Source organism: Elgaria multicarinata, chromosome 3, assembly GCF_023053635.1.
Source record: "Elgaria multicarinata webbii isolate HBS135686 ecotype San Diego chromosome 3, rElgMul1.1.pri, whole genome shotgun sequence".
Taxonomy (NCBI): Eukaryota; Metazoa; Chordata; class Lepidosauria; order Squamata; family Anguidae; genus Elgaria; species Elgaria multicarinata.
This window is the reverse complement of record NC_086173.1, coordinates 163,474,220-163,480,957: the sequence shown is the minus strand read 5'-3', so window position 1 is coordinate 163,480,957 and position 6,738 is coordinate 163,474,220. Positions and strand designations below refer to the sequence as shown.

Sequence of the window (6,738 nt, the reverse complement as noted above, 5' to 3'; positions counted from 1 at the left end):
GTGTGGGGAAAAGGGAGATTCCATGTTGGGGATCGTTAGGAAGGGAATTGAAAGAAAACTAGGTTGGGTTGGTTGGGTATAAAGTTTTATTTATGCCTCCATCTTTCCACACTCGAGGTGATCAGAACCAACAATCTAAAAGAAAAACTTGGTTAATACAATCAGATAATAATAATAATAATGTATTTCTTACCCGCCTCTCCGATTGGATTGAGACGGGGAACAAGGATAAAATACATAAAATACTGATTAAAGGATAAAATACATAAAATACTGATTAAAAACATGGTATACACTGTTAAAAACATCCTCAAAGCATACTAAAAGTATCCTTTTAGAGATGTTGAAGAGGCAGGTAAAAATAAAAGACAAACTATTACAATAAAACCCACATCCAACCCTCAGAGGCCTGTTTACATGCCAAAGGCCTGTTCAAATAAAGGACACCTCTGTCTGTGGAAGGGCGGGCGCCAGAGGGAGCCACCCTGGCCTCCTTCAGCATGGAGTTCCCTGTAAGTCTTTTCTGCCATCTAGGGTAGAGCCACAGAAATGGGAAAGGGCAGCCCAAATGGCAGAAGGGCTGCACCACGAATTGGAGGGAAAGGGTGAAGCAGAGAGAGGTTGAGCGTGGAGAGACGCAGACAAGCTGGAGCATGTTCAGAGGAGGGCAACCAGGATGATCAGGGGTCTGGAAACAGCCCTATGAAGAGAGACTGAAAGGACTGGGCCTGTTTAGCCTGGAGAAGAGAAGATTGAGGGGAGACATGAGAGCACTCTTCAAATACTTCAAAGGTTGTCACACAGAGGAGGGCCAGGATCTCTTCTCGATCCTCCCAGAGTGCAGGACACGGAATAATGGGCTCAAGTTGAAGGAATCCAAATTCCAGCTGGACATCAGGAAAAACTTCCTGACTGTTAGAGCAGTACGACAATGGAACCAGTGACCTAGGGAGGTTGTGGGCTCTCCCACACTAGAGGCCTTCAAGAGGCAGCTGGACAAGCATCTGTCAGGGATGCTTTAGGGTGGATTCCTGCATTGAGCAGGGGGTTGGACTCGATGGCCTTGTAGGCCCCTTCCAACTCTGCTATTCTATGATAAAGCTCAGTGAAACGTCAGTGGCTGCAGCCAAAGTCCAGAAGTATGAATAATGGGCTTTGAATAGAGCAGACCTTCCACGGCCTTTGTGCTCTTGTCCTTCCTCCTCAGCGGCTTGTACTTGGGGCCATCTTAGTATGGGTAGGAGCTGCTCCTGGCTGCTGTTTCTTCCCTGCATGGGGGGGCAAAAGAGAGACATCCCTCCATCTGCAACGGATCCCACCCAGGGGAAAGGGAGCAGAGAGCTGCTTCCTCGTAGTTATTCCAGCTGCAGGTGTAACCCTGAGCTCTCCACTGCTGCTTCCGTCTCCAAATGTGTTGGGTTTCTTTCAATCTTTAAAAAGAAATCCTCGTAATTCTAAATCCTCAGATTCAAAAGAGTTTGGGGTAGCCCACCCTCCCTCAACCTGCTGCCTTCCAAGGGTTTGGGACTGCCAATTCCCAGGGTGCTGGCAGGGGTTGGTGGGACTGGAAAACATCTGCAGGGCACCAGGTTGGGGAAGCCTGAAGCAGATCCTTCTGGTGGTTTTGGACTGTGTTACCTTCATACGTCCCCCTGAGCCAAGGATTCTACATTAAGATGGCAATTGGAGATCTATTTCTGGGTTTTGGTTCCCCCCCCCCCCCCGTTTTCCTCCAAGCCTGGAGGGCTGAATGACTGACCATGCCCACATACACTGGTATCTTTTCCAGTTCACAATTAAAACCCTAAAAGTTTAGTAAAACCAACGTTGGGAGGGCGCCTAGCTAGCGTTTCGGGAGTCTTTGTGAAAGCTGGCTGGTCAGGCAGGAATACAAGAGGAGAAGGTTTAGCAGTAGGTGTCTTCCCACACTGGCAGAGGAAGCTACACCAGTGGGACTATTGCCTGTGTTACACAGCTCTTAAAAAGCACAGGAGCCTGGCCTAAAAAGCTAGCAACCCTGTTGTGGGCTGGAAAGTTGTGCCTCTCTATCCGGAAAGCTGCTGGCAGTAACGGGTTAAGCAGAAGGGTGGAAGGGAAGACGTTGGCGCTTGTGACATGGCCTGTTCCTGGAGACAGGAAACTGGGTTGCCAGCCACCCATTGTGCTCTTTCCTGCACTGAGGCATAAGCAGAGCCATGGGGAGAGGGACATTCTCAGTTATGTACAGTGGAGCAGAGAATAAAGGGATGAACAAGCAGGACATGATGCAACAGCACCCTCCCACCCATGTTCCCCAGCAACTGGTGCACACAGGCTTACTGCTTCGAATACTGGAGATAGCTTGCTAAAACGCCATCAAGGCAGTGTTCAGCAATTTGAAACAGTAAAACCTAAAAATAATAAAATGATACAATTACAGTAATGGTTCACCGGTTTAGCATCTCTCCCAACTTCACTGAATGGAGCTGTTCGGTGCCTTTCTCGCCACAGGCTACAGAAATGCCTTCTGATTCATCAGAATCCACTCCATGTTTTCCTTTTCATTCTCGGCCCCGACTCTTTCCTGATCCAGCTCCAGGTTTTGCACACCTCCTTTGGGTTAGATCCTGCTGGGCCCCAAGGCTGAGCAGTTTACCCGGTTTGCACCGACTTCCTGGTAGTTATGGAAGCTGGATTCTGAACATGCAATTGCCCAATCCGCTTCTACTCCAGGGCTGATTCTGGGTTTTCTGCTTGCTTCCTGACTCTATTCCCAATGCCTGGCTGTGGATCCAGTTCCAGATCTTCCTGCAGCGTTCCTGGATAACTCCGGTTCCGTGGTTTGAGCTTCCCTGGTTGGCTTTGCTATGTACGGCTTTGCTCTCCAAGTCTCCAGCTCCAATCCCAGGGTGGAATCCAGTCCCAGGCTTTCAGCTCTTCCCTTCCACCCCCAGTTTTCTGGCTGTGGTTCATTCTGGCTTATTTAGCACCATAGGCCTCAGAGCAAATGAGTAAGCATGGTAGTCATTCCGTTCCCCCAAACCCATTGAGAACAGAAGAGCCGTGCAAATTTGACCAAGGGTCCATTTAGTTCTGCATTCTCTCCTCCTACTGTGGCCCCCCCCACCTGTCAAAATGTCCTGCTCCTTGGGGGGAATTTAAAGCATTTTGAGTATAACCAGAGCGGAGTCTCCATGGCCAGCGTCCTAGGATTGTCGGGGGGGGGGGAAATCAGCCCCCAGGAGCACCCCCCAAAAACCATCTGTTGCAGGAGGCAGGAAACCTGTTGCTCTCCAGTTATTTTGGACTACAACTCCCATAATTCCTGACCATTGGCAAAGCTGTCTGGGGTTTAGGGGACTTGTAGTCCAGAACATCTGGAGGGCGCAACCCAGCCCTTCCTCCATCGTGATGTGACATGGTCCCAGCCCTTCTTTGGGAATACTCTGAGGTCAGCAGCTACTTGGGACATATGAAAGTGTAGGAGGAAGGAGAGAAGTTTGTAGAGGTTGTTTATTTATTTATTACATTTTTATACTGCCCAATAGCCGAAGCTCTCTGGGTGGTTCACAAAAGTTAAAACCATAATAAAACAACCAACAGGTTAAAAGCACAATTACAAAATACAGTATAAAAACCACAACCAGGATTAAACCACACAACAAAGTTGATATAAGATTAAAATACAGAGTTAGAACAGTAAAATTTAAATTTAAGTTAAAATTAAGTGTTAAAATACTGAGAGAATAAAAAGGTCTTCAGCTGGCGACGAAAGCAGTACAGTGTAGGCGCCAGGCAGACCTCTCTGGGGCGCTCATTCCACAACCAGGGTGCCACAGTGGAGAAAGCCCTCCTCCTAGTAGCCACCTGCCTCACTTCCTTTGGCAGGGGCTCGCAGAGAAGGGCCCCTGTAGATGATCTTAAGGTCCGGGCAGGTACATATGGGAGGAGGCGTTCCTTCAAATAACCTGGCCCCAAACCATTTAGGGCTTTAAATGTCAATACCAGCACTTTGAATCTTTTGCTGTGCTGAAGCTGTGAATCTGGTGATAAAAGGGTTAAAATCAGGCTACACTTCAAACTAAAGATGGCTCACTTGATCTGGATGGGTTGTATGACCTAAGTGAGGGTTTTGGGGAGACTTATAAGGAGACATAAGAAGTGGCTACTGATGATTCTAGACCCATTCCTGCCTGGGTTCCGATCCAGTTATGGGACTGAATCAGCCTTGGTCGCCCTGATGGATGACCTTCTTTGAGAGAAGGACAGGGGGAATGCAGCCCTGTTAATCCTGCTCGATCTCTCATCGGCTTTTGATACCATCGACTGTGGTATCGACTCCGTGGGATGGGCATCGGAGGCACTGTGCTACACTGGTTCCAGTCCTACCTGCAGGGTCGTTTTCAGAGAGTAACATTGGGTGATTATTTCTCGGCCCCCTGGCAATTGAGCTATGGGGTGCCACAGGGCACCTTCTTGTCTCCAATGTTCTACTACGTCTATAGGAAGCCGTTGGGAGCGGTCATTAGGGCATTTGGAGCTAAATGACATCAATACGCTGATGACATGCAGCTCTATCTCCCTGTGACCACTGAATCAAGTGAGGCTGTGCAGGACCTGGACTGGTGCCTAGACTGAGTAATGGGCTGGATGAGGGCCAATAAACTGAAGCTGAATCCTGGCAAGATGGAAGCACTGTGGGTGCATGGTTCCTGAGTCCGCGAGACAGGCTCATTGCCTGTTCTGGATGGGGTTGCACTCCCTCTGAAAGATCAGGTTTGGAGTTTGGGGTGTACTCTTAGATCCATCACTGTCGCTGGAGGCTCAAGTACAGGCAGCAGCATCTCAGAGTGCCTTTTACCAGCTTTGGCTGGTTCTCCAACTATGGCCTCTCCTGGACAAGGATAGCATGGCCACAGTGGTACAGGCATTGGGAACCCAAGATTGGATTCCTCTTTGAGGCTGCCCTTAAAGCTGCTCTGGAACCTAGAGCTAGTGCAGAATGCTGCAGCTCAGCTGTTGTCATGAGCGGCCCCTTTCCGGCATGGAACTCCTCTGCTGAGGGAACTGCACGGGCTGCCTATTCGCTACCGGGCCAGGTTGAAGGTTCTTGTACTTGTGTACAAAGCCCTAAACAACTTGGGACCAGGATACCTGAGAGAGCGCCTTCTCCCTTACCAACCTGCCCGGTCACTGAGGTCATAGAATCATAGAATAGCAGAGTTGGAAGGGGCCTACAAGGCCATCGAGTCCAACCCCCTGCTCAATGCAGGAATCCACCCTAAAGCATCCTCCGAGGGCCTGGTCCTGGTGGTTCCATATAGATTCATCCTCCGATTGGAGTCCACCAGGGGAAGAGCCTTCAGGGTGGTGGCCCCCCTCCTGTGGAATTCCCTGCCTCTGGAGGTCAGGCAGGCAACACTTTGTATTCCTTTTGGCACCTCCTGAAAACGTCATTATTCCAGGAAGACTTTCCTTAATTTTGGATGGGTGGGTAAATATTTATTTATTTACTTACGGTGTAAATAAAAAAAGGAAATCAACAGGGAGAAAGGTGAATACAAACCACCCCCTAACAATTATTATTAATCCATTGGTTATGTAAATATGTATAGTATAAAAAGGTAAAAAGAAAGGGTGATTAATACAACTACTAGGGGAAGGTAGCTCTACAGCAAAAGAAGAGGAAAAATAATCTATAAATATAACTAAATATCCAATTGCACTAACGTAAATGGGCTCTATTCCCTTCATGTATTGTTACAATGTCCATATACTCAAAGCTGAGGGAGACACATATTGTTGTATATCCGTGTTCAGAGGAGGACAACCAGCATGATCAGGGGTCTGGAAACAAAGCCCTATGAAGAGAGACTGAAACAACTGGGCATGTTTGCCTGGAGAAGAGAAGATTGAGGGGAGGCATGAGAGCACTCTTCAAATACTTGAAAGGTTGTCACACAGAGGAGGGCCAGGATCTCTTCTCGATCCTCCCAGAGTGCAGGACACGGAATAACGGGCTCAAGTTAAAGGAAGCCAGATTCCAGCTGGACATCAGGAAAAACTTCCTGTTAGAGCAGTGTGACAATGGAATCAGTGACCTAGGGAGGTTGTGGGCTCTCCCACACTAGAGGCCTTCAAGAGGCAGCTGGACAACCTTCTGTCAGGGATGCTTTAGGGTGGATTCCTGCATTGAGCAGGGGGTTGGACTTGATGGCTTTGTAGGCCCCTTCCGGCTCTGCTATTCTATGATTCTATGAAACTGCTGAATTTATATTGGTTTGGGAATTCTGTTTCCCATCTCGGAAACCTCAAAGATAAGCCCAAGAGGCCAAATTGAGTTGCACTGGGCTTAGGAATTTCTTATTACAACGGAAATTTCCCCTAAAGCTTTGGCTATGGGGCGGTATATAAATGTAATAAATAAAATTAAAAAAAAATCCTACATTTACAGCAAGGGCAAGGTGGAGCATGAATCCAGCATGGGACTTCTTATATTATTAAGCTGCCAGACTTCTGCCTTGTGTTTCCTTCTAAAAACTGCACTTCTCTGGATTTCCCTGTGTTTGATTTTGGACATTCTATTGGTCTTGCTCATGAAACTCACTCCAATTACACCCCTGGAGCTCTGTCGCAACACCGCTATAAGCAGCCCAGCTTCCACTACTGTTACAGCTCTTTCCACACTCCAGACATTACAACCTGTTTCGTTTGTATGGGCTCTTCAATGAGCACTGAGGTATCCTCTTTTGCTGGTGC

At 48.0% G+C, this 6,738-nt stretch overlaps 1 pseudogene; it reads right to left on the bottom strand.

Moving 5' to 3' along the window:
- The window catches only part of LOC134396309 (zinc finger protein 850-like), an 82,200-nt pseudogene that overhangs the window by 66,110 nt on the left and 9,352 nt on the right, over positions 1–6,738 (bottom strand).